Source organism: Aotus nancymaae, unplaced genomic scaffold (genome assembly GCF_030222135.1).
Source record: "Aotus nancymaae isolate 86718 unplaced genomic scaffold, 86718_ANA_hifiasm-v0.15.2.pri h1tg000016l, whole genome shotgun sequence".
Classification (NCBI taxonomy): domain Eukaryota; kingdom Metazoa; phylum Chordata; class Mammalia; order Primates; family Aotidae; genus Aotus; species Aotus nancymaae.
Window position 1 is genome coordinate 10,580,872 of NW_026988428.1, and position 25,529 is coordinate 10,606,400.

A 25,529-nucleotide genomic window follows, 5' to 3' on the forward strand; every position below is an offset into this window, starting at 1 on the left:
CAGCTAATTTTTGTATTTTTTTAGTAGAGACGGGGTTTCACCATGTTCGCCAGGACGGTCTCAATCTCTCGACCTTGTGATCCACCCACCTCGGCCTCCCAAAGTGCTGGGATTACAGGCGTGAGCCACCGCTCCCGGCCAATCACATCTTTAAAAAGTCTCTGTTTCCCCCATATAATTAATATTCATAGGTTCCAGGCATGAGATATGGATGTTTTTTAGGGTTCTAATTTCCAGTCTGCCAGTAATGGATTACGCACCTTCACTTTGAAGACCTGAATCATCATCCTATTCTCTGACCCCAGTGATCTGCACACTATCAGGGCCCAGCAGGTTTTCCTTTTCAAATTTACATAACAAGATTTTTTTTTTTAAATCATACTCCCTTTCTGAAAAAACAATCAAAGTTATCATTCAGCATGTTCAGTGTAGTTTTTGCCTCAAAGCCTCAGACCTCAAACTCAGAAGGCATAAGATCATTATTCACTTTCCCAATGATAGACCTGTCTGCCTGTCTTACTAATTGCAGACACAATATTTACATCTCAGGAAAAATGATATCCATCTGTAACATTATCTTTGTAAAATGGGAAGACTATCCAGTGCTTCAAGAATTGTTAATCCCTCTAAGGACATCCAAGGTGACTCTTTAGCTTCTCTCTTACCAAAGCAAAGAAAATAAAAAGCAACATTGTCTATGCAATGGTGAAACAAATAAATACATAAATTCCAATCTGTGCTGTGAAGTGGTGTGAAAACCAGGGATCTGACTAAGGAGATTCCTCTTCTTGTCCCTCTAAAATATTGTACAGAAGTTTAGTCCCCTACCTTCATGGTCAATATTCTCTTTCCCCTAGGCATTCCCGCTTAATTCATATTATGGTCAGCAGGCGTGGTTGTTAAGGCCCCAGAGGCTACAGTTTGAAGTCATGTTCCAGCCTTCTCCTAGCTGCCTAGTCAAGGACAAGTAACTAAATCTCTTCTCTATACTGTTTTCTGATCTGTAAAATAAAAGTGTCTGCTTACTGTCTACTACGAAGAATCAATATATAAGTAAAGTGCTTAGTATCTGCCTGACACATGCTCTACACATAATTGACATTACTATTATTGTCCTCTTTCCGTTCCTCGTTCTTTCCATATAGAAAGCTACCATTTGTTCACACCACCCCTCCCACCACCCCACCCCCATTCAGTAGGAGCTTTGACACATAATTTAGAGGTTTCCTTTCTACTTCAAGGACTGGAATGGTGATAGATGATTTTCTCATCTTCAATGACGATTCATTTCCAAGCTCTAAATCTCCGGGATGGGGGGAATTTAAGATTCAAGAACCTCCATTCCCCTCATATACAACCTGTTCAAGGCCTTAGGAACTACTCTTTGTCATTTGCATTTAAAATTTATATTTTGTTTTTTAAAGACGTCTCTCCCCTATTGGCATAAGCTTCAGACTTCACAAAATCTGAACCTATATCTGCTCTTTGCAGTGATCTTCTGCACCTCAGCCCCATTCTCCAGTGGCCACTCGAAATTGGCAGCAGCCTAACTTATCCCTGCACTGAAATCACCTTACCCTGAACATAACACTCTAATCTTTGCAGATTTCTTCCCAGCATTCCTAAGGAATTAGTTTTTTGACTGTCGTTTTGATCTTTATAAATTAATAGTTAATTTTTTAAAAAATTATAGAAACTGTAATTATATATTTTTAATCCACAGTTAATCAAAAACTCAATTATTCTCCTATGTAAAATGTGCCCAACAAATTTGAAAACCTTGCACTAAAGTTACTAGCCAAGCCAAGGCACAAACCAAGCAGTCCTTATGAAACACAGATCATCAGCTTCAGACTTCTCTGTTTTATATCAGGACTTTCCTTACTATGTTGGTATTCATCAGAGATATACACAATGAAATTATTTTCAGGAGTTCTCTAACCCCTAAAACATAACCAATTTCACCAATTACTAAGAGCTTTACTTCAGAGAAATAAAAATGTTATATAAATGACTTTATCTGTGTTCTTGCTTTAGGTCCAAACCTAGTATTTCAGTGCCTTAACCATCAAAAATCTAAATTTAAATTTACTGGGTGAAATCAAAGATGATGATATTAATGAGCTTCAGTGATCTGCTTGGAGTGTGTGTGTGTGTGTGTCTGTGTTTTAATTGTTCTGGAATAATGTAAACATTAAGAGGGACTACACTGTAAGTGTAGTAGAATTCAGACTGCTGGATTTTAATCCCTGACCTACCGATTACCAGTTGTGAGACCATGGCCAATCTCTCCTTTCTTTAGTTTCCTCATCTTTAGAGATATTGCAGAATCTACACAATCAGGTTGTTTTGAGGGTTAAATAAGTTAAAATGTGGAATAGTAAGCACTCAGTAAATGTTAGCTATTTTTATTATGAAATAACACTTTAAACAAGCAGGTCAACTATTGGAGCTCCATTAGAAATATTTCATTAAAATTTTTAATTTTAATGAAAAATTTGTGTAGGTTTTTAATATGATCATATTTTTATATAAGGCTTTACCTTCAATGTAGACTAGACCAGGATTCACTTCTGAAGTAAAAGGTTATAGGAGAAGGATCTTATAATCTTGATATACAAACTTTAGTAATATAATCAAAGGAATAAGTTTCAGATAAATTGCCTTTAAAATATGCATGTACATATACAGTATAAACCAGAAACTTCAAAGACTAAAGGCATACCTAAGACTCTGTTCCTTATCTTGGAAGAATATTCTTAGGAAGAGTAATTCCCTCTTCAAAAGACAACACAGTGTCTATAATTTATAGACTATAATTTATAGTCTATAGACTATAAAATAATAATAATAAATGTTCACTCTCATTAGCTTACAATCTGGTAAGAGAGAACAACTAAGTACACCTTTATGATGCTGTGAAAAGTACTATGATAGATTAACATATAGGGTTTTAGAGTATTTAAGCTTAAGATTTCACTTAATTGTAAATAGCTCACCCTCTTTAAGACCATGTTGGCCATATTAAACAGTTCAGCCATTTGTTTTCATTATATACATATAAAGTTTTCATATAATGTGTGTGTGTGTGTGTGTGTGTGTGTGTGTGTGTGTGTGTTTTGAAACAGGGTCTCACTGTGTTACCCAGACTAGAGTACAGTGGTGCCATCTCAGCTCACTGCAGCCTCGACTTCCTGGGCTCAAGCAGTCCTCCCATCTATGCCTCCTGAGTAACTGAGACCACAGGCCATTTTCATTATTATCTTCATTTTAGACTTTAGTTACTAATGAGCTTATCTTTGTGCCATCATGACCTGAAGCTATGAAAATGTGTTCTATTCTATTCCTCAGATGAAATTTTTGTGTCAAAAAATGGTAACATTACTGGTTCATTTGGTCCTTTAAAAAGGTTAAATACAGAGCTATTCTCTATTAGTTAATACAGGTATGTATCCTAGAGTCTCCTTAGACAGGAAATAATTAAGCCTACTTGTCATCCTTACCAAAATAGTGCCTGAGAAAAGAAGAAATCCCAGGAGAGGACTAGTGCAAATTTACATCAGATATACAGCTAATCCAGCACCCAAGATAGGATTTGCATTTCAATCAATCAAAGCACAGGGACTTGCATTTTGGCACCAAATGCAGAAAGTCAGAGAGCTACAGTTAGGCCTTGGAAGGCTGCTGATTTGGAAATGTCTTATGTGAGTCACTCCACTCTGTGGTGTAAAGAAATTGAGGACTTTTCCCAAGGTGCTAAAGGATGTGGAAGTCATTCTCCCACCCACTAGGTGTGGGTGCAATGACTGATGCATCACTGGGTGTGGCTGAGTTATGACGCAACATAAATGAAGTCCTAGCAATGCAATTGCTTGGAGTGAGCAAAATTCAGCCTCACTTCAGGATAACAGCATGCAGCAGTTGCTCTCTCTGCCTCCCAAGAGCAGAAATAAAAGAGATTGTTAAAAGCAGAAAGGAGGAGTGAACAATTTTCTCCCCCTTATGTTTAAGGAGGGGTCTAGAAGACAGATGTAAGTGAAATGAATTATACGTCTCAACCTCCTTCACTCTTATCTGGAGTGAATAGACTGCTTTGTCATACAGCTGCCTAAGTCTAATCCTCCACACTCCCATAATCTTCTCAGTCTACTGCCTGAGTACCTTTGAAGCCAGGATTTAAAATCCTATAAATAGAAACAGGATTACTGGTTGCAGACTGCCGAAAAACTTTCAGTGCTTCCTGGAAAGTTCAAGGAAGGATGTATAATGGCATGAGAAGAGGTGAATGGGGAGGGGAAATGTCAGTTTTTAAGAGAAATAGTAAACTCTAACTTAACACAGTATTTCAATAAATCTGACTTTTCTTTTTGTGACCCTAAGAAATTTTTTTGGATTTTCACAATTAAAATTGCTTGTAATCCTAGCACTTTGGGAAGCCAAAGTGGGAGGACTGTTTGAGGCCAGCAGTTTAAGATCAGCCTGGATAACATAGTGAGACCCTCTCTCTATGGAAAAACAATTTTTTTTTAATTAGCTGGGCATGGTGGCACGTACCTCAAGTTCCAGTTGCTCAGGAGGCTGAGGAGGATGGATCACTGGAGCCCAGGAGTTCAAAGCTGCAGTAAGCTGTGATCGTACCACTGCACTCCAGCCTGGGTGACAGAGTGAGATTCTGCCTGTCGAAAGAAACAGAGGAAAAGAAGGAAGGGAGGGAGGGAGGGAGGGAGGAAAAGAGAGAAAGAAAGAAAGAGAGAGAGAAAGGAGACAGAGCGAGAAGGAAGGAAGGAGAGAAAGGAGACAGTGAGAAAGAAAGAGGAAAGAAGAAAGAAAAAGGAAGAAAGAAAGAAAGAAAAGAAAAAAAGAAGAGGAGGAAGGAAGGGAGGAAGGGAGGGAGGGAGGGAAAGAAATGACATTCAGTTACTTTGAGTTTTTATTTAGAAAATATCCAATTGTCTTCCACTGATTGAAATTCATCTCTTCTATAATCTCTGCATCACTGTTAAGGCTGGCTTAAGATATCCATCCACAAGCAATAGGAACACTTTTAAGATATCCATCCACAAGTAATAGGAACACTTTTACACTGTTGGTAGGAGTGTAAATTAGTGCAACCATTGTGGAAGACAGGGTGGCAATTCCTCAAGGATCTAGAACCAGAAATACCATTTGACCCAGCAATCCCATTACTGGATAAATACCCAAAGGATTAGAAATTATTCTACTATAAAGACACATGTACACACATTTTTATCGCAGCACTATTTACAATACCAAAGACTTAGAACCAACCCAAATGCCCATCAATGATAGACTGGATAAAGAAAATGTGGCACATATACACCATGGAGTACTAGTCAGCCATAAAAAAGAATGGGTTTATGTCCTTTGCAGGGCCATAGATGAAGCTGGAAGCCATAATTCTCAGCAAACTAACACAGGAACAGAAAATCAAACACCGCATGTTCTCACTCATAAGTGGGAGTTGACCAATGAGAACACATGGACACAGAGAAGGGAACATCACACACTGGGGCTTGTCAGGGGTTGGTTGAGAGGGATGGGGAGTGAGAGCAGTACTACAAATACTTAATGCACATGGGGCTTAAAACGTAGCTGATGGGTTGATAGGTGCAGCAAACCACCATGGCACACATATACCTATGTGACAAACCTGTACATTCTGTACGTGTATCCCAAAACTTAGTAAAATTAAAACAAAAGACATCCATCCACAAATTCTATTAGCTCATTCTTGCCTGGGTTCTCTCATTGGCAGCCCTATTCTGTCTACAGATGCACCACAGACAGGGATACTATTGCCTTGGAGTCAGGGTCCAGCAAAGTACCATCTCCTGTACAGGTCTCAGGCAGACATGTTAGTTGAACAGCTAAGCCTTATATACTTTTAATAAATCAAGGTCCTCTAGATGAGCTCAGAGTAAGGGCTAATAAATGTATCTTAATAATTATATTTAAGACTAGATTTGGAATTGATAATGAAGGATAATTTTGTGGGTACATAAGGTCTTAGGGCTGTTCACAAACATTCATTTTCATACTTTTTCCATTATATTAGGATGGCACTGCATCACCCTGATGAATTCAGGTGTGACTATATTATTTTCTTTGGCCAATAAATGGATGTTAAAAGTGTATTTTCAAGCAGAAGCTTTTTTTCTCTTTTCTTTTTTTTTTTTTTTTTTTTTTTTTTTTGAGACGGACTTTCGCTCTTGTTACCCAGGCTGGAGTGCAATGGCGCGATCTCGGCTCACCGCAACCTCCGCCTCCTGGGTTCAAGCAATTCTCCTGCCTCAGCCTCTTGAGTAGCTGGGATTACAGGCATGCGCCACCATGCCCAGGTAATTTTTTTGTATTAGTAGAGATGGGGTTTCACCATGTTGACCAGGATGGTCTCGACTCTCTTGACCTTGTGATCCACCCGCCTCGGCCTCCCAAAGTGCTGGGATTACAGGCTTGAGCCACCGCGCCCGGCCTTCTTCTTTTTTTTTTAATTGCGTTTTAGGTTTTGGGGTACATGTGAAGAACATGCAAGATTGTTCCATAGGTGCATACGTGGCAGTGTGATTTGCCGCCTTCCTCCCCTTCACCTATATGTGGCATTTCTCCCCATGCTATCTCTCCCCAATTCCCCTCCCCATGCTGTCCCTCCCCTATTTCCCCCTAACAGACTCTAGTGTACAGTGCTCCCCTCCCTGTGTCAATGTGTTTTCATTGTTCAATAGGAAATGAGTGAGAACATGAGGTGTTCGATTTTGTGTTCTTGTGTCAGTTTGCTGAGAATGATGGTTTTCAGGTTCATCCATGTCCCTACAAAGGACGCGAACTCATTGTTTTTGATGGCTGCATAATATTCCATGGTGTATATGTGCCACATTTTCCCTGTCCAGTCTATCATCGATGGGCATTTGGGTTGGTTCCAGGTCTTTGCTATTGTAAACTGTGCTGCAATGAACATTTATGTGCATGTGTCCTTATAGTAGCACGATTTATAATCCTTTGGATATATACCCAGTAATGGGATTGCTGGGTCAAATGGAATTTCTATTTCTAGGTCCTTGAGGAATTGCCACACTGTCTTCCACAATGGTTGAACTAATTTACACTCCCATCAACAGTGTAAAAGTGTTCCTATTTCTCCACATCCTCTCCAGCATCTCTTGTCTCCAGATATTTTAATGATCACCATTCTAACTGGCGTGAGATGGTATCTCAATGTAGTTTTGATTTGCATTTCTCTAATGACCAGTGATGATGAGCAATTTTTAATATGCTTGTTGGCCTCATGTATGTCTTCTTTTGTAAAGTATCTGTTCATATCCCTCGCCCATTTTGAATGGGCTTGTTTGTTTTTCTCTTGTAAATCTGTTTTAGTTCATTGTAAATTCTGGATATCAGCCCTTTGTCAGATGGGCAAGCTGCAAAAAAATTTTTCCCATTCTGTTGGTTGCTGATTCACTCTAATTACTGTTTCTTTTGCTGTGCAGAGGCAGTGGAGTTTGATTAGGTCCCATTTGTCTATTTTGGCTTTTGTTGCCAATGCTTTTGGTGTTTTGGTCATGAAGTCCTTTCCTATGCCTATGTCCTGAATGGTTTTGCCTAGGTTTTCTTCTAGGGTTTTTATGGTGTTAGGTCTTATGTTTAAGTCTTTAATCCATCTAGAGTTAATTTTAGTGTAAGGTGTCAGGAAGGGGTCCAGTTTCTTTTTTCTGCATATGGCTAGCCAGTTTTCCTAACACAACTTATTAAACAGGGAATCCTTTCCCCATTGCTTGTTTTTGTCAGGTTCGTCAAAAATTGGATGGTTGTAGATATGTTGTGTTGCCTCTGAGGCCTCTGTTCTGTTCCATTGGTCTATATCCCTGTTTTGGTACCAGTACCATGCTGTTTTGATTTCTGTAGACTTGTAGTATAGTTTGATGTCCGGTAGTGTGATGCCTCCCGCTTTGTTCTTTTTGCTTAGAAAGGTCAGGTTACCCACAAAGGGAAGCCCATCAGACTCACAGCAGATCTCTCAGCAGAAACCCTACAAGCCAGAAGAGAGTGGGGGCTGATATTCAACATCCTTAAAGAAAAGAACTTTCAATCCAGAATTTCATATCCAGCCAAACTAATCTTCATAAGTGAAGGAAAAATAAAATCCTTTGTGAACAAGCAAGTACTCAGAGATTTCATCACCACCATGCCTGCTTTACAAGAGCTCCTGAAAGAGGCACTACACATAGAAAAGAACAACCAGTACCAGCCACTCCAAAAACATACCAAATGGTAAAGAGCATCAACACAATGAAGAATCTGCATCAACCAACAGGCAAAACAGCCGGCTAGCATCAAAATGGCAGGATCAAATTCACACATAACAATATTATCCCTAAACGTAAATGGACTAAATGCCCCAATCAAAAGACACAGACTGGTAAATTGGATAAAAAGCCAAAACCCATCAGTGTGCTGTATCCAGGAAACCCATCTCACATGCAAGGATACACAAAGCCTCAAAATAAAGGGATGGAGGAAGATTTACCAAGCAAATGGAGAGCAAAAAAAAGCAGGAGTTGCAATTCTCATCTCTGATAAAATAGATTTTAAAGCAACAAAGATCAAAAGAGACAAAGAAGGACATTACATAATGGTAAAAGGATCAATGCAACAAGAAGAGCTAACGATCCTAAATATATATGCAGCTAATACAGGAGCACCCAGATACATAAGGCAAGTTCTTAATGACTTACAAAGAGACTTAGACTCCCACACAGTAATAGTGGGAGACTTCAACACCCCATTGTCAATATTAGACAGATCAACGAGACAGAAAATTAACAAGGATATCCAGGACTTGAACTCAGACCTGGACCAAGCAAACGTATTAGACATTTACAAAACTCTCCACCCCAAATCCACAGAATATACATCCTTCTCAGCACCACATCACACCTACTCTAAAATTGACCACATAATTGGAAGTAAATCACTCCTCAGCAAATGCAAAAGAACAGAAACCATAACAAACAGTCTCTCAGACCACAGGGCGATCAAGTTAGAACTCAGAATTCAGAAACCAACCCAGAACTACACAGCGTCATGGAAACTGAACAACTTTCTCTTGAACGTTGTTTGGATAAACAATGAAATGAAGGCAGAAATAAAGATGTTCTTTGAAACCAATGAGAATGAAGACACCACATACCAGAATCTCTGGGACACATTTAAAGCAGTCTCTAGAGGAAAATATATAGCAATAAGTGCCCACATGAGAAGCAAGGAGACATCTAAAATTGACACCCTATCATCAAAATTGAAAGAGTTAGAGGAGCAAGATCAAAAAAACTCAAAACCTAGCAGAAGACAAGAAATAACTAAGATCAGAGCAGAGCTGAAGGAGATAGAGACACAAAAAAACCCTTCAAAAAATCAATAAATCCAGGAGCTGGTTTTTTGAAAAGATCAACAAAATAGACAGACCACTAGTCAGATTAATAAAAAAGAAAAGAGAGAATAACCAAATAGATGCAATAAAAAATGATGAAGGGGATATGATCACAGATTCCACAGAAATTCAAACCGTCATCAGAGGTTATTACAAACAACTCTATGCATATAAACTAGAAAACCTGGAAGAAATGGATAAATTCCTGGACAGTTGCCTCCTCCCAAGCCTAAACCAGGAAGAAGTCGAAACCCTGAATAGACCAATAACAAGGTCTGAAGTCAAGGCAGCAATTAAGAGCCTACCACCCAAAACAATCCCAGGTCCAGATGGGTTCACAGCCGAATTCTACCAGACATACAAAGGGGAGCTGGTACCACTCCTTCTGAAACTATTCCAATCAATCCAAAAAGAAGGAATCCTTCTCAAATCATTTTATGAGACCAACATCATCCTGATACCAAAACCCGGCAGAGACTCAACAAGAAAAGAAAACTACAGGCCAATATCCATGATGAACATAGACGCAAAAATCTTCAATAAAATACTGGAAAGCAGATTGCAACAGCACGTCAAAAAGCTTATCCACCATGATCAAGTAGGATTCATCCCGGGGATGCAAGGCTGGTTCAACATACGCAAGTCTATAAACGTAATTCACCACATAAACAGAATCAAAGACAAAAACCACATGATTATTTCAATTAATGCAGAGAAGGCCTTCGACAAAATTCAACAGCCCTTTATGCTAAAAACCCTCAATAAACTAGGTATTGATGGAACGTATCTCAAAATAATAAAAGCTATTTATGACAAACCAACGGCCGATATCATACTGAATGGGCAAAAACTGGAAGCATTCCCTTTGAAATCTGGCACTAGACAAAAATGCCCTCTCTCACCACTCCTATTCAATATAGTACTGGAAGTTCTAGCCAGAGCAATCAGGCAAGAAAAAGAAATAAAGGGTATTCAATTAGGAAAGGAGGAAGTCAAATTGTCTCTATTTGCAGACGACATGATTGTATATCTAGAAGACCCCATCATCTCAGCCCAGAATCTCCTGAAACTGATAAGGAACTTCAGCAAAGTCTCAGGATACAAAATCAATGTGCAGAAATCACAAGCATTCCTATACACCAACAACAGACTTAAAGAGAGCCAAATCAAGAACTAACTGCCATTCACAATTGCTACAAAGAGAATAAAATACCTAGGAATACAACTAACAAGGAATGTAAAGGACCTCTTCAAGGAGAACTACAAACCACTGCTCAACGAAATAAGAGAGGACACAAACAGATGGAGAAACATTCCATGTTCATGGTTAGGAAGAATCAATATCGTGAAAATGGCCATACTGCCCAAAGTGATTTACAGATTCAACACTATCCCCATCAAGCTACCAATGACCTTCTTCACAGAACTGGAAAAAACCACCTTAAATTTCATATGGAACCAAAAGAGAGCCCGCACAGCCAAGTCAAGCAGAAGCTTTAAGAGACACAGTGCACCTTGCCACATGTGCTTTTGCCTTTTCGATAGTAAACAGCAACATTCCAGATAACGGCTGAATCAGCATGTAAGGATGACAATGATGTGAGGGCAGAGATCACAGTCAACTCTTCATGGAAAGTAAGAAACCACTGTAGTTTTAAGTGAGCGATATCTGAGGGTTATATGTTTGCAGCATAATCTAAACTCTCTCAAGGAGTGTGTCCATAAAATGCTTCTTGGGTTCACTAAGTTGTTGAATATCATGGTCTTCCCATTTTTTTTTTCTGTTTTTTTTCTGTCCAGCAACTGTGGAAGTCTTCTACTTTTAAACACATCTTTTAAGGAAGCTGGCTGTCACTGAATGTCTTCAGAGCAATTTTACACTTCTTAAAAGCAGTCAGGGGAAATGAAAGTTAAGTCTAAATGTAATGAAATCCTGGCAGAGTTAGAATAGAACTCAAAGCTCCACCTGTCCTCTAGCTTCTATTGTATAAATATTTTTGTAGGAAAAGGTTTGCAGACAAAACTAAGCACATTCTTCCTTCACTCCAATTCTTCGCTGGGGTAAAAGCAAATTTTTATTATACATCAAGTGTTGGAAAATAAATTTATTCTTAGTTCACCCACACTAGCCTAAATATTATTATTAAAATGATAAATAAACACAAACACATTTGAAAACAGAAAAGGTACATAAGTAGGGGTTTCCAGCTCTACTTTAATGAGACTATATACCATAAACAATTTAATACTTCCAGCCATGCTAAGATGACATCTTAATATCTAACAACTCTCCTTTTAATCCCAATGGGATTATTACTGAAATAATTTCTCTTGTCATTAATTGAAATAGTTTTACTCCTTTGCAGTTTTTCTCCTGGGTCTATTTCATTTTAAAAATTCATCATATCCCAATTTCTTTCTCAAGGTTTTAATAGAGTAAAACAAAACATCATTTGTTCATTTGCCAGGTATAAATGAACATTTGAGATTGGTAAATGACAGAAGTATTTATTTCTCCAGAAACAAAAGATTAACTCCAAAAGCCTTTTAAAAGTTGCATGACTTTTTGATAATCACCATTCTGACAGGTGTGAAATTATATTTCATTGTAGTTTTAATTTGCATTTCACTAATGATTAGCAATGTTGAACATCTTTTTATATACCTGTTGACTAAAGATAACAAATGTTGGCAAAGACGTAGAGAAAAGGGAACTGTTGTACACCATTGGTGGGAATGTAAATCAGCACAGCCATTATGGAAAACTCTATGGGCATTCCTCAAGAAACAAAAAATAGAATTATCATATGACCCAGCAATTCCCTTTCTAGGCATTTACTCAAAAGATTTCAAATCAGTTCGTTGAAGAGACATCTGCATTCTCATGCTCATTGCAGCACTAATCACAATGGCCAAATTATGGAATCAACCTAAGTGTTCATCAACAAAGGAATGGATATATATAATGTGGCGTAATATTCAACATTAAAAAAAGAAAACTCTGTTCTCACTCATAGGTGGGTGTTGAACAATGAGAACATGTGGACCCAGGGAGAGGAGCATCACATACTGGGGGCAGTTGGGGGGTTAGAGGAGAGACAGCGGGGGGTGGGGAAGGAGGGGAGGGTGGGGAGGGATAACATGGGGAGAAATGCCAAATATAGTATGCACCTAAAGTAAAATAAATTAAAAAAAAAAAAGAAAAAAATTCTGTCATTTGCAACAACATGGATGGAACTGGAGAACATTATACTAAGTGAAGTAAGCCAGGCACAGAAAGACAAAGAGACATACTCTCAATTATATGTGGAATCTAAAACAATCCACATCACAAGCAAAGCATAGAATAGGGGTTACAGAGGCCAGGGATGGAGGTCAAAGGGTATGAAATCTCAGGCAGGGAATATAATAGGTTTTACGTGTTTTTTTTTTTTTTCTGTTCTATGGTAATAATAGAGTATTATCCATTTAAAACTTGCTAAGAGAATAAATTTCAAATGCTCTCACCACTAAAAGTATAAAGTATTTGAGGTGATGGATATGTTAATTCACTTGATTAATTACATTTTACATTGTATCCATAAATCATAACCACTTTTACTCCATAAATTGATACAATTATACATTGGCAATTTATAATTTTTAAAAACTATATTAAAAGTTGCATGATTTAACTCCATAGCATTTGGACTTTATTCACTTCAGAAAGCTAGGAGTAACAACTCTTTATTTCATAAAGGTCTCCCTAGCAATTGGGCCAAGTATGAAACCTAGTACTTTCAGCATAGCAGAAATTTCTGTCTACTGCTTAGGGTAGAGATGCTCAAAGAAAGGTAAAGACTGGAGACTTAGTAACTCAGACTAGAACCAGTTATTTTGTAACAGAAAAAATAATGAAGTCTGTGTCACTCTGTATGTCTCATGTACACCAGTTTGCTAGTCTCTGTGGAGCATATCAGTCAAACATTTTTATAATAATGGGGACTTTTTTGTGAGTCTGAAGGCAACCAGCAAGCTATTCCATTCATATTTTCTTCAGCTAAGATTCCCAGAAAACATTGATGCAATCATTATTCTTAGCATCTACATCTTCTTTCCATATTTTTCAATTTTTGAATGCCTGGTACCTATGTAATAGGCACTGTAGTAGTCTTCAATAATTTAGTGGTGGGTAGAATTTACATCAGCCCTGTCCTGCAGCAGCAAACATTGGAGTGTGAAAGACAACTAAACCAGCAACAATACAAAAGAGGAGAACGAAAGGTGTTTCAGGGTGACAAGAACATGCAGCGTAAGCACCTTCTCTACTCTAATCCAGGAAGAAGAGCAGCGGTCATGCCAGAGAATTTCCAGTGTTTTACCACCAGATATGAAATTAGTCATGCAAAAACATGCAAAACTATCTCAGGGTGTTAGAAGCTAGAGAAAGTAACTCTGAGCACAAAATTATGACCAGAATCTTTGGAAATAAATGTGGGCTTTCACTGTGCAAAAGTGGACAGTCCTGTCACAGTTTTGGCTACATAGCTCCAAAGGCACAAGAAATAAAGCCCAGGAATGGAGAGAAGCAAGCAGATGACCATCAGGTCAGAAAGAAAAGGATCGGAAAGAATTGCAGAAGCAACACAAAAGTACACTATCCCAGAAGTCAGGTGACTCAGCCAAGGTGCCAGTCCCTGTGATCAGTTTTCCAGATGTGTTCTCTCATTCAACTATCAGTACTAAGCTGTAAGGAAAATATCACATTACCCCATCTTAAAGATGAGTAAAAATGAAGCTTAGATAAGTAAGCTCTTTCTGCCTTCCAATCCCGAGTTCTAAACCACTAGGACTACTACCCCAATTAGAATTGTCCACTAGAATTTTATAACAAGGTTTTAAAAAAAATCTCAATGGACAGCACAACCCCAGACCAATTAAATCAAGTTATCTGCAGTAAACTTGAACATGAGTATTTTAAAAAGCTTTCCAAATGAGATAAGGCGCATTCAGTGTGGTATGGCCATAGACATGGACACAGGGAGGATAACATTACACACCGGGGCCTGTTGCAGGGTGGAAGAGCTAGAGGAGGGACAGCGGGGGTTGGGGGAATTGGGGAGGGATAATTTTAGGAGAAATACCTAATGTAGATGATGAGGGGGATGGATGTAGTAAACCACAATGGCATGTGTGTACTTATATAACAATCCTGCACGATCTGCACATGTATCCCAGAACTTACACTATAATAATAAAAAAAAAAAAACGCTTTCCAGGTGAAATGTGTAGCTGAAATTGAGATGCACTATGGCCTCTGCCACAAGTCACTAGATGATTTAAAAATATATGCATAATGTTTCCACTCAGGCTCTTATCAATAAACCAGAGAGCTAAGACTAGATGACTCCTCAGGTCCCTTCTAAGTCAAACCTTCCAAATAATTAATGACAAGGAATTAAAATTCACTAAAATGAATGCTTCCCAAAGACTTGAAAATGAGTAAGGATATTTATGGCCTAAATAGGTCATTAATTACATAGCTCTCATTTTGTCAATAGTTACAATCTTGAGGTATATGTATGAATCATCAAAATCTATGCCTTCCGGTATCATAATAAGTCTACTATTGGAATCCAGTAAGTAAGTAAGATAATCACTTCAGTGTTATCTTTTGTGATGAATTAGAGAAGATGAGGAGAAATGAAAATTAGTTCCAATTAGTGATCTTAAATGCTATCCAAGGCATTGCAGTAAAAACTATGTAAAATTATAATGCTTGTTATTTTTAGAATTACAATTTAACCTATATGCTTTTTCTTCCCAGAAGAGCTATTTAACTTAGAGTTTTAGAAAGCTATTAAATTGATGCAGCTATGAAATGGAGTTGGATGTTTGAGGAGACAGAACTAGAAGCTGGGACCTCATAAAGAGAAAGTATCTGCTAAGACCAATAGAACATTTGACAGATTTAACGGAATGGTCCAAAGAAGAACTGAATGGAAAAGGAGAGCAGATGAATTAACGTTAAGTGAGTCAGAAATGCAAATGGATTTATATTTTTTAAATCAATACACTAATGCCACCATGGGAACTCAATAAATCCAACAAGAGAGAAATACAAGAAAGTCATTTCTTGTTTTAAGAACTGAAACAGAGACCAGACAAACTGAGAAGAATGCAGCAATTTATGCAATTTTTGAGTTTTCAGATTTACAGCAAGGTAGAAAGTCATGTTATGGTGCCATATTCTGTTGCATTATGATGGGACAGAAATATTTATAAAGAAATTCAGGCTCCTTTAATTCTAATAAAACAACAATTGGTCTTTAGGCATAATCAAATACAATCTTGCCAGTTAAAAAAATAGCCACAATTGTTCATGAGGTCTATTCATACAAAATGGGTTAAAAGGTGAACTAGACTTTGGAATGCTTGTGCCTTAGTCATGGGCATTAATATTGAATCACTAATAAACAGCCTCTGGTGCTTTGCATGTTTCTCATGAATGTTGCTTTCTCAGCCAGAAATTGGACATTGAAAAGCATTAAGGAGTCAACTACATTCTTCAGTACCTCAACCCAAGTTTGTAGATTTTTATATTCCTTTTACAACCTAACCAATAGTACACATATACAAAAACGGTGCATTCTGGCACAGAGCTCAGCTTATCTCACTTCAGATCGACTTCATGACTCAGCACAGTGATAACTGTCTATAGACATTTTCACCAAGCCTTCAAGATAGCAAGTGTGCAGAAGAGGCATGGGATATAAGTTACATAAATGAAGTCATTAAAGTGCAGAATAGAAGAAGATAAAGAAAGACAGGGAAAGAAGAATGGGAAGGAAAGGGAAAAGTAAAAAGGACATAGAAATAAAAGGAAGGATGTTATTTGTTTTTAAAAAGCATGGGAGGTGATGTTAGTGAAATACAAGCAACCCTGAACTACATTTGGTAAGAATATAGTTCAATTCAACTAATATTTGTTGAGTACCAGCAAGGTGTCAGGCACTGTCTGAAGAAATAGGGATATAACAACATATAAGATCTGGTCCATTATTTAAAGAACTTACAGCTCTTTGGTGCAAGCGGACACTTACATGTGCATTCAAATATTCAATTGACAAACTATTTTTTTAGTGACTACTATTAGGGGCTTAGCATACAAAAATCAATGTAGCACTGTAAGTTCTATGCTAACAGTAAAAATAAGACACCATGACAGCACAGAGAAGAGAGTGATTGGCTGCCATGATGAGATCACGGAAGGCTTCAGCAACTGTTAACATCAGAGGCCTGGCTACTAGGACTGCATCTCACACTTAGCAGCTGTGTGACTTTGGACAAGTTTCAAATCACCATCACTCATGGCAATATTGTTAGAAAATGCAGAGTTTTTTAATCCTATGACAATTTTAATAATAGTGCCTGCCCATCCAAATTCACAGATTAAAACCACTGGAGGAGCAATCCTTTTCACTCCTCTACCCACAAGGGTAACTCCATCATATTTTTCAAACATAAGACAGTCTGCAATTGAGCAACCACTCTATGTAGATCACAATTTTAGAAAACCAGAGCTGAGGACCAAGGGCACATGTAAAAGAAACAGCATACCTGCTCTCTGCCCATCAGCTATAGTGATGACAAGGCAAGAAACATAATTATGATGGACATTACTTAATGGGCACTCCCATAGCTATTCACTCCCACAACTGTTTATGGTACATTCAAGTGAGAGAATTCAAATTTTGTCATTTTGTAGAGGCATAGAGTGTTGAAACTACTTAAATATTATCTAATCTAACTCTTTCCTTCATATTGAGAGAAAAAGAAGTTGAATGATATTCCCAAATCATAGAACTAGTTAATAAAGTATCTAACATTAATGGCTTCTCAACTCAGGCAAGTGAATGATCAGGTTTTGACAGGGAGTTAAAAAGAAAAAGATGATATTCTGCTCCAGTGAAAATAGTATGATGATAATAGGATTAAGGAAAACTGTCTCTCAGGACAAAAGTAGGGGATGAGAAAGCTAATTAAACACACACACAAGAACTAGCCCTTCAACATAGAGAACCTACCTGTTTCTTAAAAATTCTAAAGAAGATAATGAGCCCAAGAGAAATAGTTCTCATACTTACGCATTTTCATTTGAGAGTTGACTTTTCTACATTTACAGAAAAGCAACACAATTTCTTCTCCATGTCTGACGTGTTACCAGTTCATGACTAAATAAATAAATGCTGCAGACAAGTAATTCTAAAGGGGCCCTCAAGGTACATCTTGGATGTTTATGTTAATAAGTCTAGTTTCAAAGTAGAACTGGCAATCTCAAAAGAAATTGTTCTGAGCAATTAGAATCTCCAGTCATTGCAACAGGCAGCTCCCCACAAGTGTTTTGCTAATCCTAGTCACGACCATATAATGCAAAATGGGATATGAGTATAACAATCTATATTGGCTGAACATTTCAAGGAACGGCTGTGACTCATGACACTGTATTTTGCCTATAAAAATTCAAACTAAATATTGCCTCTAATCATATCAGCTCTTATTAGAAAACTCTTCATCAGTTATCCGTCTTTCCTGTCTTGCCACATATTTGCAACTTTTCACCAGAAGACCGTTGCTTATTCTGTATGTGATGGCAGAAGGGAGAATCAAAGGGTAAATGAGAAACCTGTACTATCCAGTGGGATTCAACTCTTGTTTATGAAAAGCTTTCAATAACTCACCCATTGTTAATCTGGTTGTTCATTTCTCCCATCATGTGATATTCAAATATGGTATTTGTGTGTGTGTGTCTGTGTGTGTGTCGGTGTCTGTGTCTGTGTTGGAAATTAAAGGTGAGGAGAAGAAAGGCAAATGTTGATGGTAGAACTTAAAAGGAGAATCCTAAAATGTATGTCTCAAATAATTAAAGCGATTTATATAGAAGTGATAAAGCTTGGTCACTTCTCACCCATTTATAAACGAGTTGAAGGGAGTCCAGAAAAGTCAGTGACTTTTCCAGTACAAAATGGACAAATGAACTGTAAGAGTTAATGTTTATTATTTCCACGATTATAGATCACCCTTATACATAATGATTTATCAATTTTTACTTAATTGGCAGCTTTGCAGATGTTTTGGATTTACTTTGGCAAATGTTTCATTACTCCAACTACATGATAAGCTCCTAGCAGTCACAGTTGATTTGCCTGGTTTTGCTAGTTCTCTCCACTTCTTATTACCACTCATCTCTTCCCCACCCACCTACCCTGCCATACATACCACTCATAGAGAACCTAGAACACAGATGCACTCAACAAATACTCATGACCTGAACCCAAGTTGTAGCACCTTCTTCTGAAACACCATGTATACATATGGTTAAAAAGCCTTATATATATAAAGCTTCCTAAACTTTTGTGACCACAACCTGCTCCTTACTTTTAAATGCACATTTTCTTGACTTCATGTCTCATAGTCTCAGAGATTTTATTTATTTTATTTTAGTCTCAGAATGTACATGTACAGGTTTGTTACATGGGTATATTGTGTGGTACCAAGGTTTGGGCTCCTCGCAAGCCCATTGCCTAAGTGGTGAACATAGTACCCAACAGGTAGTTTTTCAACCCCTTCCCTCCTCCTTCACACCCTCTTTTGGAATTCCCAGTGTTTACTGTTCCCATCTCTGCATCCCTATGTACCCGTTGTATAGCTCCCACTTATATGTGAGAACATGTGGTATTTGGATTTCTGTTTCTACACTAATTCACTTAGGATTATAGCCTCCAGCTGCATCTATGTTGCTGCTGCAAAGGATATGATTTCATTCTTTTTATGTCTGTGTAGTATTCCATGGTGTATATGCACCACATTTTCTTTATCTGATCCACCATTAATGGGCATCTAGTATCAGAGATTATAATGCAAATCTACTTTCTTGAAAAATAACAGTTCTGATTCACACCTATTTTATCAGAACATGCCATCAGAAAAATTCTTCACCTCTCATCTCAAATGAAATCCTAAAATATTCTAAATTTCCAAACTTGCCCTTCTTATTTTTTCTCAGCCTTAAGGATTTTAATTTGAATACTATAAAGCAGCATTGGACTAGGAGTGAGAAAACATCAGTTAAGTCTTGCTTCCATCTATCCTGGACGCTATAACAATCTCAGTAAGCATGTGCCTTATTCAAGGACTGATGGACCAATTAGCAAATGGGTGGATGAATGTTGCCATTTATTCATCCACTTTAGATGGATCACTGGTTTTTTGGAAAGCTGATTGTGTCAGGTTTATAATCTGTTATCTTAAATCTGTTATGATTTGTTATCTTAAAATTAAGAGAAATATTGGGTACCTTTTCTGTGCCAGGTATTTTAAATATATAGAGCTATAAATATACAGATAATTATACGGTCATAATTGAGTCATTACAACAATTAGCATAACCTCATTTTACATCAGAGGAAAACTGAAATTCACTAATACTATGTAACTAGCCCAAGATCACATAGTGGGAAAATGACAGAACTTATTTTCAATCCCAGGTCTCTCTGTCTTCAACATCAATGCTCTACCTCTTTGTCACATGACTTGTCATTGTCCTTCTAGTTGTTTATCTCTGTATAAACTCCATGCTGCCAATCGGTGCTTGTTTTGAGGTAAAGAATTCATTAAATCTTAGTAGCTTCAAATGCTTTGCAGTATCTTTAAAGAAAGAATGCAGAATTCAGAAGAGACAGGAACCATTTTCTATTATTAACAGACCAAAGGAATAGTTGTGTCACAGGGAACACAGATAGGTATCTCAATTAAAAAGAAAAATTATATTCTTTCTAAATGTTCATTCACAGTAGACACTTTGGGATGTCATGCTGAATGGCATTTAAAACTCTGCATAGAGTTATACATCATGCTTCAAGAGACTTTCCTTTTATCTCTCTGATTCACTGGACGTTTAATTATTCTAATAGTCTGACATCTATCTGGATTTACAAGTAATCTCTTAAGAGTTCCCTGCAACCCTGAAACTATTTGCTATTCTCTAAAGCTTCCCATTTCTGGCTACTGAAAGAACACTGTTCAGCAGCTATGTTTATTTTAATGCTTCTCTCAACCTACAAACCAAAGGTTAGTGACAAGAGGGTAAGTCAGACTGCAGATTCCTTCATTTTCCTGCTTGTACCCAAAAACGTGGTTTTTAAAAATGGTGGCATGTTATACTTTTAGGACAGTACTCTAAAGGCCCCAGACATAATATTGAGTATTTTCCAAACACGTTTTCACCTAGTTTGCATGTGTTCTTCTTTTATCAAATGAGTTTAGAAATGGAATGAATTTATTCTGCTTGTTTTAAGAGGTGATCTCATCATCTCATACAAAAATATGACAAATTCTTTAGGGTGTTAGAATCTAGCTTAAATGAAAACAGGACACATTACTGGAAGTTTTGATATTAGTGATCAGGAACTTCCTCTGCAGTATAAACCTAGTTAACTAAAACTAAACTACCCTCTGCCCATGTCTTCCAATCCCCATCCCATTTTCCTCAATCCTCGTCCTCAGCCTTGTCTTTTTCCTGCATGTCTACCATTATCTTTAGACTGCTGATGTTTGGAATGATCATCTGAGGACTCTGATACATCAAAGTATCAGAGTCATCAAGAAAGAACAAGTAGCATTTAATAACCATATTTCCAATGATAAGAAAGCTAATACATTTTGTAATGCCAATTGAATAATAAGTACTAAAAAAAATAGCCATAGAACTCACTCTTAAATAACCAGAACTCTCGATAAACAGAACAAGCCATTTACCAAGAAATCTGGTTAATCATATTTCTAGTGCATTTCATACTTTAATTCACAAGGTCAGGCATATCCTGCTGTCCCAGAAGTTAATTTTGGGTTGATTCATGTATAAACAGGTATTACAGGGAAACCAGGCCAAGTGTTCCTGCAGAAAGCCAGTGGATTTTTATGGCTGTTCTGCCCACATGAAGGGAGGCAGGAGGGGATAGAGAATAAAATGATGCATATAGACCTCTGAGGTCAAATGTCAAGTTCTACTGAGGTTTAGTTCACACTGCTCCACTTATTCAACCTGACTACATCATAGCAAAGAGCACGATGCCATGAGCCAGATGCAAATACTCTATTTTGGAGCTGTCAGACATTTTTGGTGGTTCACCAGCCTGACCTTCAAAATCATATTCGTGACATTTATTTCAAGCCTAAAAGTTTCATTCCAGAGAATTTAAACGCTGTAAGCATAGAAGTGGTGAGTTCTTACATCAAAGTTCAAATCTCTACTTAAAAACAAAAAACAAAACAAAAAAAACCTGTGTCTTACCACTTAACTTTAAAATCTGTCATTTTATAATCAGGGGAAAGGGAAAGAAAAAACAGAGAAAGTTGCCTTTTTATTTCATGACATCAAATTATAACAATTGAAATTTAAAACTGAAGCTAGGGCACTAAATTTTTTTACGTATAAATAGATTTTGAAAAATTAGTTAAGGTTTAGTTTTATAATGTTGATTGCTCCACATGAGGCAACTTTTTTTTCTTTTCCTGTATGTGTTTTCTATTTATTTTGTGTTTTCAAAAGTACCTAAAAAACTCGGTCATAAAAGTAAAGTATACAGTGTGGATTTTTTTCTAAATACCTCAAGTGTTTTTGTAGCCAAAACTGTCTGCTGTCTTTCCTTTAGAGAACCACGAACCCTGAGTTACCCTCTAAATAAGGCAGACAACTATCTTTCTTCAGTTACGCCATTCCAGAAAATTAGGTTATATTTTGTCAAAGTAAACTAAATAATGCATTTGCAGAGGAAAAAAAAAGACAATGCACCTATACCTCAAGTAATAGAGGGGTAGCTCCCCCATAGATTTCTCCAAATATTTTGTCCCTCTCCAGCTCTGATTACACTTCCAAACAGGTCAACAGTAAACATGTAAAGACTTTCTAATGGTTCATATGTGCCAGTCTCTTCAAACAGCTGTATCTAGAGGAAGAAATCTTTTCTTTATCTCCTTTCGTATCTCCCACAAAAAGCGCTCTACCAGGAAGTATTTAAGAAGTACTTATTGAAGTATTGTTTCTTCAAAACCGCAAAGCCACACACGCACACACACACACACGCATGATACAAAGTTGCCCTACGGAGATAGAAGGGGGCTTGTTTTGTCATATAGCAAGGATGATCCATCTAAAAGAAGGAGGCTCAAGGGCTGAAAGTGAATCTAAGAGGTACTTCTCCAGGCACTAAGAAGCTGTCACAGCACTATCCACAGAGTGGAAAACAATGAAGTACTCGTTGACACTTGCACTTAACACCTGCTGGCCCACCCAGCTAAGTGGGCCAGCAGAGTAATGCAATTATCCAGGTGACTCATGGAAATAAGACATTTTTAGCTGAAATATCTAAGCAGCTCAAGCTAAAGTAGGTTGTTACCTAGGTCATTCAGGCAAAAGCAGGTTGTTTTGTTTAAATTTTCTGGTAGCAAAGGAAAGAGTGGAGGCAAACTGAACAAGAAGTTCAGCAAGAAGCTCTCTCAAAACCTCAGAACTGCTGCTTATGACATGCCAGGTAGGCTCCATGTGATACTAAAAGGAGAAGGAATTACCATTTTAATTGTCTCTTATTCTACTGCATGCACACACAGACATAGTTTTAATTTGAAACCAGGAACATTTGATCTTTAGAGGAAATGACCTTTCATCATCAGTCATCAGTGAAAAGAACTCTCTTTTTTTTGATACAGGGTCTCACTCTCATGTCCACGCTGGAGTACAGTGGTATGATCATAGCTCACTGCAGCCTCAACCTCCGGGGCTCAAATGATCTTCCTGTCTCAGCCTCCCAAACAGCTGAGACTATAGGTGCAAACCACCATATCCAGCTAATTTTCTAATGTTTTTGTGTAGAGGCGGAGACTTGGTACGTTACCTAGGTGGTATTGAACTCCTGGGCTCAAGCATTCCTCCTGGCTCAGCCTTGCAAAATGCTGGGAATACTGTCCTGATTACTAAAATTCTGACTGTTCAGGCACTGAAAGGCACTTCAAAGACATTAGTTCATTTAACAATAGCTCCTGGCACAAAAACCGTAGTAAAGTTTCTGGTCTTTGTGGAAAGAAACATTTAAGGTCTGTGCTATTCATGCTGAATACATCTGATGCTCATGAGTCCTTACACATGCTACTGAAAGGGGGACTGACGTCTGCCACTGGGAGAGCTCCGTGCTGGCACAGAGCTCTCCCATCTTAGGGTCTGCCCAACCTGTTTCTCTACTTGTTCATGCTATTTCCTGCCAGAGCCAGGAACCATTTTGCTTCTCTGGCTCTCTAGAGCAGCATTGCTTGGATTTGTGGCTCAGTAGGATGCTCTATGTTTTATCTGCATGCTCTACTCACTATAAGCTCTAAAATCACAGGCTGCGCCAAAGAAACCATGGTGATTTTCCAGACCATAGCAAGCTTGTCTTAAGTGAAAAGGGACAGAGAGTGATACAATAGGGTAGGACAGTATGAATAAGATGCTCCAAGGAATAAGGACATTCAACCTCTAGAGATATCTCTTGGCTGCAGATCGGTTCCACCGTTAACACCTTGATAGTTAGTGGTCCACAATATAGCCTCTGGAGTCAGGTTAGAGAGACATGGGATCCCACTTCTTTCATTTACTAGTGAAATTACTTTTTAAAGGTTTCTTTAACCTCTCTAAACCTCAATTTTTTCATCTGTAATATCAGAATAGCTATAAAAACAGCATTGGTTGGTTGTTGAGAAGATCAAATGAGATAATGTCAGTAAAGTACTAAGCATAGGGATGGTACATAATCTACTTTCCAAAATGGTGACTATTTGATCACTACCATCATCACTTCCTTCTCAGTACTTTAGGACAGGACTTGTCCCGCTTACTGCTCTTCAAGAGTTGTATCTGCTCCCTGGAACATCACAAAAGGAAACCCAGGTGAATAGTTTTCCACTTTCTTTTGCAACCCCAAATTAGGTTCAAGGCATGATTGATATTTTCTAAGATATTTAACTAGTAGTAATATTAAGAAAATCAGGAATAAAATTCCTTCAACCTATGAGCTGGTCTTCATCTTTTTGGTGTTTTTGATCCCTCTGACACAATCACAGTCATCCATGAATTTGTATAGCCAGACTTGGAAAGACTAAGAGACTAAAGGAAAGAGTCATCTTCAGAGACAAAACAAAGGCAAGTTGTATAGAACATTTAATTAATGGATTAGCATCCTGGGGATTGGAGTTCAGGTATCAAGATGAGAAAAGAGGAATAAGAGAAGGAGGAGGAGGAGGAAATTCTAGGTGGTGACAACAAAGAAGAAATTAGAACCCTGATGCCACTAGACATATTTCTTAAAACAAGAGGGAGAGATGGTTGTCTAAAAAGCATCAGTGAATCTAAAATGTAAGAGAATATTTTATAACAAGACTGTCCTAGAAAATCTGGACTTTGGTGTTACTACCACTGTGACAAATCCTTTACATATATTAGAGTTTGGGCTGTCTGTGTTTAATCTAGTATGAAGCCCCTTTCTATGGGACCTCTCTATTCATTTGCATTGAGTCCCTACTGAAAGTTGTCTGAACCAGGTGTTCATGTAACATTATTAGCCCTGAGGAGAGATCCAAGATGGCTGATCACTAGCAGTTGGGGCTCATAGCTCCCAGTGAAAGCACAGAGAATGAGAGGATGCCACACCTTCAGACGAATATTTGTTGCTCATGGACCAAGAGATTCCCAGCGGAGGAGCCCCATGGGTCACCAGAGCGACTCTTGTGGCTGGCGCGGTGGTTTTGCTGGCACCTTAGCGTGGCAGTTCTTGGTGCAGAGTCCAGAGATTCCCGGGCAGAAAAGCACCATCAATCTTAACACTGCTGTTTTGGCTGGCACAGTGGATTGCTCAGATTTCAGCGCTGGGAATCAACAAGCTGGACGTCTGCTCAGAGACCTAGTTAGAAAGTCAGTAATTACAAAGATGACAGAGGGATAAATATATAATGAAGGGAAGAAACCAGCCTAAAAAGGCAGAGAATACTCAAAACCAGAATGCCTCTCCCTCTACAG

The 25,529-nt window shown here is 38.0% G+C and overlaps 1 long non-coding RNA gene across 4 annotated transcripts in view; it reads right to left on the reverse strand.

Moving 5' to 3' along the window:
- The window catches only part of LOC135275360 (uncharacterized), a 407,690-nt gene that overhangs the window by 15,376 nt on the left and 366,785 nt on the right, over positions 1-25,529 (reverse strand). For all 4 annotated transcript variants that reach the window (XR_010342953.1, XR_010342954.1, XR_010342952.1 and 1 more), the window contains one exon: positions 4,555-4,676. This is a non-coding gene — a long non-coding RNA (uncharacterized LOC135275360). The remainder of the gene's footprint in view (positions 1-4,554; positions 4,677-25,529) is intronic.